Source organism: Tinamus guttatus, unplaced genomic scaffold, assembly GCF_059628265.1.
Source record: "Tinamus guttatus ecotype Peru unplaced genomic scaffold, ASM5962826v1 Tinamus_guttatus_pri_ptg000377l, whole genome shotgun sequence".
Classification (NCBI taxonomy): Eukaryota; Metazoa; Chordata; class Aves; order Tinamiformes; family Tinamidae; genus Tinamus; species Tinamus guttatus.
The window spans coordinates 260062-270617 of record NW_028288911.1 but is presented as its reverse complement, the minus strand read 5'-3'; the positions used below and the strand labels follow the sequence as shown (position 1 = coordinate 270617).

Sequence of the window (10556 nt, the reverse complement as noted above, 5' to 3'; positions counted from 1 at the left end):
CTGGCCTCTGCCTTCCCCTGAAGATGTAGCCCACTCCCTCCTGTCTTCAACATTCCTTCTCCCTTTTCTCCCTCAGGGCAGCTTCCCTTCCTTCTGCTCCGGAGAACCGATGCAAGCAGGGATATTTTTATTTGGGAGAAAAGTGGCATTTGCTCCATTATTTTCCTCATTAAAAATGATCTGCTAAACAGACTGTAGCATAAATCAGTGGGAAAAAAAGACTGACATTTGACTGCCTGTTTTCATCAAGGGTACCATTTTTTACTCCGAATAGTTGTTAAAACTATAGGCCATAGTCTCAGTTAAGATGTCTCCCATTATAAGGCTCTCCAAATAGTTCTCAGTTAGGATGTCTCAAAAATTCATTTTATACTACACTTTGAGGATGGATATGCTTCATTTAATATAAAGTATTTTAAAATACTGATTTCATGCTCCATTCTCTCTTAATTGTGAATCAGCAACTTGCTTTCTTCCTATTAAGCAGAATGCAGTAGGTTGCAGAGCCTACGATACCAATGTATACGTGCTGATGTGGGTTTTTGTTAGCAGGCCTGATGGCACAGGGGAAGGACGCACTGCAGAAGCAGGGGCTCCGTCTGGCTGCACCTAACACGGGTGCAGATGGGGTTCAGGCAGGTTGGAAACCACCATTACCCCCTGTAATTCCCTGTTAAAAAAAAAAAAAAAGGAAAAAATTGGACTGCTGGATGAAGTCAGTGCTGAGGAGATGAGTTCCCACTGACTGTGAAAGGAAGAATATGGTTATGATAAGATTGGGGAGATATTTCTGTGTCAGGGCTACAACAGCACATGGCAATGGGCAATATTAACTTTCTCAGTGAACTGACATTTTGAAGTAAAACTACAATGTTGTCAGTGTTGAAACATGGGAGTGGAGAAACCTAGGTCAGTGAAACAGGAAAAATCTACATTTGTGGAATTTGTGTGGCCTGGTAAGCCCTTTATCTTATTAAACACCCTTAGTACAATAAACACTACATAGATAGTCTTCGCGCTGTAATTGCGGATGATCTGATTAACTCATCAGTTGCACTCCTATAACTTCAGTTTTCCAGTAGTTACGTTTACATTGCCACCACGATGAGCTGCATTCAGGAAAACGTTTACTAAATAGATGATTATATCTACTGCTGAAACAAACAAAACAAAACAAAAATGAGGACACAAGAAAGAGATTCAAAATGGATGTGTACAGGAGGAAAAAAAAATGGTAATTAAACATGAAATTTTTGCCTCGAAGAGGCAAAAGAGGTACGAGCAGATTGAACGTGCTCGTTGGCTGTACCTGCGTGACGAGCGGACTTGCCAGCAGAGAGGCCTGCGGGTGGGCCGCCGGTGCCATGCGAGGCTGAAGCTGGGCCTGCTGCTCTCCATTACCCGTAGCAGCGCGAGGGACCCCAGAACGTGCCCCTGTCCCTGTCCCCGAGCTCTCGGGGGGCGGATTTCTGTGTGGAGATGCTCCATGCACACGTGGTTTGTTCCCAGCTGTGCTAGGGCAGGGAACGATCCCAACTGCAGCGCAGGCCTTGGCCTTTCAGGCATTGTCTTCCCCTATGGGAACAACAAATAAATCTTCTTCCAAGTTCAGGATTTTAGCGTATCCTAATGTATGCCTAAGGCCAGGAACACTAGCAGCAGTTATTACTGAATAAGTAGTGTAAATCATGTTGGAAAAGTGTTTGGGCTGTAAATTATCTTTTGGCCTGGGAACTAATTGATAATCCCTAAAATATTTAAATGCTTCCAGAACAATTTGCAATTACTACATTTATTTAAATTCCTTTATTGAAGTGAGCAGAGGGATATTGATCTCGAGTCTATTTGTTAATACAGTATGTCCATAGAAGTTGAAAGAGCAATAAAATCTTAGATACCAACTGATACATTAGTCATTAATAAATGAATGCTATTATCTGCACTAGTTATACATCATTTGGCTCCAGTGACCTGTTCTGACATTCAAAAACCATCAAACAGTTAAAATATATTGGCTAATTCAAAACCATAAGAATAAACCTCCAAGAGTTTCAATCTGGAAATTACAGGAGTTTGTAGCTATTAGATTATAGAACACTTCCTTCAATTTTTAAAGCCATCTCTCAAAAATAATGCAGTGGCATCTTGCTTGTTTGTCTGCACAACTTCATTCTCCACTGTAATGTAAGTTAAAATTTCTCCGAAGTCAGTTTTCAAAAGTGAAGAGAAAGTGAAAACTTGTGAAGAATCAACTTCTTTGTGTTGCAGGAGAAGAAATGGAAATCTTTTGTGCTCAGGAAAATGGACATAATTTTTTTGATATGAGAAGCTGTGTGTACAGTTTCTATTTAAATAAGCCATTACATTCCCGCAGTGTTAACTGATGCCCACCACAGTATAAACTGGCACTATTCCAGTTAAAGCTGCTATCTTTCCAGCATAACTTTTGCTGCATGTTTGCATGGTGAGTGTCAGGATGTAATTACATGCTTGCAAATCTTGGTAGCGTAGACAAGGCCAATGATCAATACGAATAGAAAAAAGTAAGGAAGATTTGTTGTTACCTTGACCATGATAGCAAAATCCTTCTGCTTAAATCTTAAACAACTGACAGGCAAGACAAACATGAGAGCTGCATTATCTGGAGGGTCTTATGCATTAGTAATAAGTGCAGAATAAAAATGTGACTGTCTTTTTAAAAATTGCACTGGGGGATGCATTTATATTATTATGGCTGTGTGCAGAATTTATTCCCAAGAGTGAGCGGATAATGCATTTATAGCAGACCAGTTATTGATAACTAACCCGCTTTCTTAAGGAAAGAGCATGCACCTCTGCGAACATGCTCGATACTTCTCTATGTTCGTGCTGCCACTCAGCTATGGAAGAAAAGCGCATTTATATACACCATTATGTAGGAAGCAACACAGAGGATTCACATATTTGCACTTGTCCTAATGATCCTCTGCATGTAATTATTTTTAATTCAAAAACATTTTCTTTTCCATAAAATACATATAGCTGAACTTTAGAGAGGTTTGGAAAACATAAAGTTGCCATGAAGCTTAAATGAGCCCTTTTAAATGTAACACTGGCTTGTTTACCTATTCCTGTACTGCAGTGAACACTGACATGCCAAAACTAAACCTCATGTGTGCCTGGTACATTAAGGACAGTGTGGTTTGTAAAGGAAAGGCTACAAAAGAAGTCGTTAGGTGCGTTCATCACCGCAGACAGATTTCCTTTAGCTACTTTGAGATTAAAGTTTTGAAGCTGAAGCTTCCATCACCGAGGCGGCAGCACGTTGAGTGAAGCTGCTCAGCCGCCCGGCGCCCGTCGCTGAAGGGTGCCCGGCTGCGGGACACCCACGTAACCCAGGAGCACGAGGGAGTTCGGGATTAGGGAAGAGTAATCTGAGCCGCACGGCGGCAGATGGCGGCTCTCGCTGCGGCCTGCCAGGCCGGGCTCTCCTCCGCCATCGCCCTCAACGCCGCCTTAGCTGGACCGCAGGCCCGGCTGTGAAAAGCAGCCTCGGGGAACGTTGTTCCCAGCATTGTAGGTGGAAAGTGCAGTTCTCCACGCTCCTAAAATCCCCATTGCCAGCACTGAGAGCGCGAGCGCGCCGGCTGTCGGGTGCTACGTGGGCAGCTTGCGGAGACGCCTGCTCTCCTCGCAAGGCGATGCTCGTTTCAGCGCCACGGCCCAGGGCACAGCCGAACTCTCAACCTGCGACCACGAGCAGCCGCGTTGAGTGTTTTGGGGTAAGAGGAGCAATAGGAAGGTGTAACAGAAATGTGTAAATTCCTGGCTGCTGGACGAGGAGGAGCACCGCCGGCCAGGGGCCCGTGAGGCCAGCAGCCCCGCTGCAGGGATGGGATGGGAGAGGCATCGGGCGCAGAACGCGCGTTTTAAAGCCCGCGCGTGCAGGGATGGGCGGCGGGGACCAGGCCGGGGCGCAGGGCGCGTTTCTGGGGCCTCGCAGCGCGCCCGCCGGCGGCGGCGACACGGGGGCGAGCGCGGCGGCGCCGCGGGCGCTGCGCGTGTGCGGCGGGGGGAGCCGGGCGGCTCCCGCCCGCGCGCGGCTCCGCTGGCGCCGCTCCCGGCCGCCGCCTGCGGGCGCCGGGGCCGCGCGTGCGGGCGGCTCCGTGCGGGGGGATTTGAAACAGCCGCTCCGGGGGCCGCGCAGCGGCGGCGCCCAATCAGCGGCGCGGATTTTTCGCGCTGGTTCTGGCCGGAGGAGGGGGCGGGGCCGCCGCGCGGGAGCGCCCGAGCCGGAGCCGCCGCCGCTGCCGCCGCCGTGTCCGCGTCGCCGCCCCGGCTCCCGCCGCCGCCCCGGCCCCGCGCTCCCGGCCCCCGGGGCCAAGAGGATGCGTTAGGGCGCAGGTCAGTCGCCCGCCCGCGCCGCGCTCCCCCCCACCTCCCCGCTCTTCACCGCCCCGCGCGCCCTCCCCTCCCGCGGGAAGGGAGGAAGGAAGGGCGGGAGGGAGGGAAGGAGGAGGCACCCGCCGCACGTTCCCGCAGGCCCCGGGCCGGAGGCGGCAGCGGCCGCGGTTCCCTCGCCCGCGGGGCTGATGCTGCCGCCCGCCGCCTCCATCCTCGCCCGCTCCCGGAGGCGGGTTCCCGTTTTTTTTGTTGTTGTTTGCTGCCCCCCACCGATGCCCCCCTGCCCTCCCCCCCCGCCGCCGCAGGATGGCCGGGCCTGGCCCCGGGGTGGCGGAGAGGAGCGATGCGAGCGGCGGCTCCCGCTGCTTCATCCTTCTCCCCGTGCACACACCGCGCCGCCTTCCTCCTCCTCCGCCTCCTCCTCCTCTCTGCGGGGGGTCCGGGGGGGCGATGCCTTCCCGGGGGGGGGGGGGGGCGGCTAAGGAGGGAGGGAGCGGATGAATCACTGCAAATCAAGCAGAAAAAGGACTGAAAAAAAATAAAAAAGGAAAATGGGAGGCTGGGGGGGGGGGTAAATCCCTGAGCGAGGGTTTAAGCGGCGGCGGGGCCCCCCCGCGGCGCCGCGGCCCCTTCCCGGCGGGCGGGCGCAACTCCGGGAATGTATGGAGGGGGCAGCCATGTTTGATTGATCCCTCCGCCGAGCGCCGCGCCGAGGAGCCCCGCGGGACGCGCCCGGCCCGGCCGCGAGACCGCGCGCGGCCCCGGCCCCGCGCGGCCCCCGGGGGCTTCGGCCGCCCCGGCACCGCGCGCGGCTTCCCCGCGGGGAGGGGGGGGAATCTGCCGCTCTCCTTCGGCGCGTTCATTATCATCGCCTCGTTTTTATTTCATTTTTTTTTTTTGCTTTTCCTCTTTTTTTTTTAACTGGAAATACCGGCCGAAGCGAGGAGTGGATGCTAGGAGGAGCGTAGAAGGCGGTAAACGCTGCGTTTAAACAGATTTCGGGCCTCTTGCTGCCAGCCATTAAGCAGGCAGGAGGCTGGTATCAGTCACTGCCCCTGTGCGCTCTGCGTGTGCGGGAATAGTCCCCTCGCTGGCGTTTGCATCAAAATCCCTTCATAACGTTTCTTAGATCCAGGAGCAAGCACTGCCCGTGCTGAGTAAGCTAAGCGAGGTCTCTCCGCTGAGAAAATAAAGATAGATGCGTTTCCCTCCCGAGCCCTTCCCTGAGGAAGGTGGCCGTAAACACTGCGGGGTGGCAGTGAAGTTTGCAGTAGGTTTTGCAAAGTCTCCGTGCTGGCGGTTTGTGCGGCCCTGCGTGCTCGCTGAAATGCCCTAAACGCAGCGTGTGGCTGCAGGAACAGACTGGTGCTCCGCCAGCATCCTCCTGTGTGAGTAGAGTCTCTGTAAAATCGTCGTTTAAAACTGCTGTTTGCCCGTTTTGTTGTGGGAATTTTGCTCGGGAAATGCAGTATATCAAGCTTAATAAACTCCTCAGTTTCACAGTGCAGTATTATTTGGCTGTTGGATGTAATCGTTGAATAAAACCACTGTTTTGCAGTGCCGTTCAGGGCTCAGTGCTTATAGTATATGCATTTTGGCTTTTTTTTTTTCCTTTTTTTTTTTTTTTTAAGTAAGTAACTATATCCCGTTTATTACAACATGTGCTGGCATTTTGATCTTGTTTGCAGCCATCAGAAAATATAGAAAATTTTCACTGTATTTAAATGTAAAATCTCTGGATGATCTTGGAGACCATATTGCTAGTTATTGTGAAGGTTATAGGAATATCCACCATGATATATGCCCAGAAAAATTCAATTATTGAAAGTGCAAACAAACCTTCTAATTTATCAAATATTATTTGAAGATACCAGAAGAAAACTAGGCCATTACACGTTAAGGGTGTGGAATTAGAGTAGTTTCTACGTTTGAAATTAAACATAGAATATATTTTGCAACTCCTTCTAGTTCAATATGAATCCAACCAATCTGTCTTACCGATAAAGAAAACATGTTTTAATATCTCCAGCACTACGTGCTTTTTCTGAAGCCGTTGTCATTTTGCAGATGAGACTATTTAAATAACAGCCTGCTTGTAAGATGCTGGCAATTATGACACAAAATTTAACTTTTTTATTATTATTGTTGGAAGCATAAATGATTATTGGAGGGTTACTTTCTACTATTTGGCTGATTAAATTATTGATGCATATGAAGATATATATATATGGAAGTAATTATATGAGATGCATATATCTAAGTGCATTTGAAACAATGTGCTAGCAAAACAGCACAGGCATGAAAAGAAGGGATTGTTTTTCAGTGTCCTATTGTTTGTGCCCCTTTCACCCCTCACTTTTGCTCTGAGCCTGCTTTTTGTTCTACTGGTGTCAGTATGTTTCCAAAGCGAGGCCTTATTTCTGCAGACTGATAAATGCCTGTGAATTCCTGTGGTTGATCAAAGCCCATTGACTGCAGTGGAACTCATGCAAGTGTAAAGGTTCACCTGCTCTGGTCAGATTATTGGATCAAGGACATAGTTTATGATGAGAGGAAGATATACACACACAACTATGGCAGTGTTTCTGTCGCCTCTGGTCACTCCTCCTTTGAGATGCTTACATAACTGCCAAGAGATCTTGTAACGTTTTAGGCACAGAAGATTAGTGAATGCATGAAAATGTCAAGCCTCACCTCTGTAGACCATGCTAAAGCGCCTTGCTTTTTCAGAAAGCAAATTTCAGCACAAGAGCAGTGCTCTTTGGGCAGCAACCACTGAGTGGTATTGCTGAAAACAGCAGATATCTTAACATTCAGTAAGCAAATATCAATTAAAAATACCTCATGGAACCAATAATAATGCAGTAGATGATGATGGCTTATTATTCTACAGTTTGTGGCTACACTATTTGAGTTCTTTCATCATTTTCCTTCAAAGATGGATGAAGTAATATTATGGTTGAGGAAATATTCATAGTGATAGACCTGGGATAGTTCTGGTATTGGGCCTTTGGGCAAAGGAAGAAAGGAAGTGTTAGAGTTAGTACGGTGAAGTGAATCAAATTAAGTCCAAGCTTCTAGGAAGCATCATGTCCCAACTAGGAGGTAGCTTTGAAACATGTCCTCACTGAGGAGGTACTAGCACCTTTGGGATATTATGAGAAGGCAGAGATGAAATATGGTGACTAGAATAGTGATCAGCTCGTGGGGTGAAGACAGGGACTAATTTTCTATCAGAGCTTGAGACAGGAGTCCAAATTTCCTTTGGTTGTAATGGTGGGAGGCTGGAGCAGAAGAGGTGTGGGGAAGGCGAGTGAGCCTTGTTGGCATGCCAGAATCACCCTACAGTTTGTCCGTTGGTGCGGCCAGTCAAATGAGCCAACATCTAGCTATTTTGTAAGATGAATGGTTATTTGGAATGCTTTGCTTCTGAGAGTGCTTTCGAAGGAAGAAAAAAAAAATAAGGTAAGCTACCTAAATTTACCCTTGGCTCCAGCTTCAAGTAAGCTGCTTTATGAACTTCTATCACTTTTGGTCACTGCAAGTAATAAGACAACTGCACAAATGTGTTTCCCTCCCGTGTTCATGTTGACAGAAATTATAGGAGCGATTATATACTACTATTTTTAACATTTCTATTAAGTTGATGGTGTCCCACGTAGTTACTTCACGTTTTCTTGTATCAGCACAAAAGGAAAGTTTTAAAGATGTGTTATCATATGGGAAACTGAGGATAAGTGTAGTACACTTATAAGCCTAGTAAAGAGTAAGCATCACACTGCTGCCCTTCTGATGTGTAGCCAACTACAGAAGTATCCAGGATTTCTGGAGAACAGGTAACATGCTCTAATACGGTGTGCCTAGCAATGGTAGATTGGTGTGTAGTCCAACACGCATTACTCTGCTTACAGCTTGGGACAGGTAATGGGTAGTGCCAGGTGAACTGTTGGATCTTCAGCTCCAATGCAAAGTTCCTTTCTTGTCTGAGGCTTACATTAGGCTCTTCTGTGACTCGAGTCTTTTAAAATGTGGTTTGTATGCCATAATCAAATACCTGTTAATCGTGGTTGAGGCAAAAGTAAGGTTGCTTCTATGCTATTTGATTAATGCTAAAAATAATTGTTCTGATAGCTCAGTGATGCAATGAGCTACATGTGGAAAGTGGATTTTTGAAAGTCTTTTTGAATATTTCATAGCAATGAAATTAAATCCACTAAATATGGAAAAGAGAAGGGCCAGCCAACGCGTATTTTGGTTTATTCTTCTGTTGGGTAAAATTGTTTTGCCTTAGGGCACCATTGGTATAGGTTATGGTATTTGACATATTTTGAAACTAATAAAATATCGAAGTGATTTAAAATATGTTAAGTTGCAAGGGTTACTCAAGATACAGTGGTTCAGCTTCTGGTCTTATTCCCATCCTTTTGACTTGTCCTATTTTTAACTTAGTCCAAGATGGCAGTTTCATCCTGAGCTTTGGTGTTTGGCTCTGCAGCACATATTGGAACTATTTTATATTCATCTATATTTGGAGGAAGGTTACAGGTATTTATGTGGCAAGTGATTAAAACAAAACTATAGCATCCTACTTTCTCCTAGCTGTAACCTTCTGCAGACGGAGTTAAATTTAAAGCAAACAAAGAAAAAACTTTTTCAAGTCAGACTTTACGTATTTTTTTAGGGCTTATATGGAACCTTTAGTGTCCTTTATAAGGAACTTGTAAGTTGAAATAGAGGCTTTATAATTTTTCCTTCTGCTCTCTGTGAAGGATGCTATCAGTTTCTGTCAGGTCAGTGAAATCAGTCTTGTTCCCTGCACTTGATGAAGACTGGCCGTTTAGCTTTGTCTTTGTGACACCTGTTCGGGTTTGTATCTCTCCTCAAAATATCCATGCTGATACCTCATATCTGTGTTAAAATGCACATGGGGGGAGGGGAAGGAAAAAAAATGCATTTTACAATAATTAACATATTTGGTTTTGAGGGTAAGGTCAGAATTCCATGTTTTCTTTGCTGCCATCAAAAACCAAATAGAGAATGAAAGCTGTAGTCTTGTAATTCTGCCTTGTGAGGTAATAAATACACCAAGGAGTAGAAGATAAAATATGTTGTGACAAAAATATTTTCAAGAAAGAAGGCTGAGATTAAGCAAGATTTCATAAGAAATGTCATCTAAAATCCATTTGAAATATTCAGAAAAGCTCCTTATCAGATAGAAGTATAGAAGAAACGGTAGGAAAGAGATGCAGTAAAGCAACCTCCTCTAGTAGTGTTTGTGGCCTGTTTCATTTTTTACAAAATTGATAACAGGTTGGATGTTCTTGCATGTAAACGTTCCTGCTGTGTCATGGATTAGTCTGTAGGGCTGAGGTTTGTATGAGATCATGTATCAGATAAATCCACTGTGGAACTTCTTACCAGCCTTAGTGGGATGCCACTGGAGCAGAGAACCTGACTGTGTTGGCACTCAAAAGTATCTGAATTGGGGAATTATCTCTCTAGTAAAGAACATCCAGACTCTACATTCATAACGGAGTCAAAAGGATTTAAGCCAAAGTATGAACCTCGGAGAGCTGTGCAGGATGGAAGATATGAATAGGGATAATTTCGCTATATGGAACACTTGCCAAGAACTTTCAATCGGATGCTTCACAATGAAGTTAATGTTGTGGACATGAAATACTGACTACTAGAAGCTGTTTTGTAGTAACATTCCTGAATTAACCGGGAACGAGTGCTGTGGTTAAGTCTGGAGTGTGACTGAAATTCAGCAATAATACAAAACTGAGGTATATAATTAATGAAACTAAAAGACTTGAAGTGTGCAGTAGGAAGTGTCTGCACTATATGTATTAATGAACAGAATGCCTGGCTCCAAAGTGGGAGGGAGACTTGGGTCTTCAGAAACTGTGGATAGAAAGTACAGTTGAATAATGAGACTTATTTCATACATTCAGAACTTGGTAGATATTCCTATAAGAAGTAGTTAAGTCAAAATCTGCGCAAAGAACTAAATTGGATGATGTAGTGAGCCAGTCTGCAAAACTAATCTGTGCTGACAGAGCAAAAATGGTGAGAGACAGAATGAGAAAAGAAAAAAAGAACGTTGTGAACAGCAGAAACAAGGAGGTTTTAGAAAGTGGCCAAGAAGGTCAAAGTAACTGAATTTTTGG

General features: G+C 45.9%; 1 protein-coding gene across 1 annotated transcript in view; it reads left to right on the top strand.

The window, feature by feature from the left end:
* The first annotated feature begins 4318 nt into the window (after positions 1-4318).
* Positions 4319-10556, top strand: part of NSD2 (nuclear receptor binding SET domain protein 2) — a 73632-nt gene continuing 67394 nt past the window's right edge. Inside the window, exon 1 of the mRNA XM_088530530.1 lies at positions 4319-4383. The gene's annotated coding sequence lies outside the window, so the exon portion shown is untranslated. The remainder of the gene's footprint in view (positions 4384-10556) is intronic.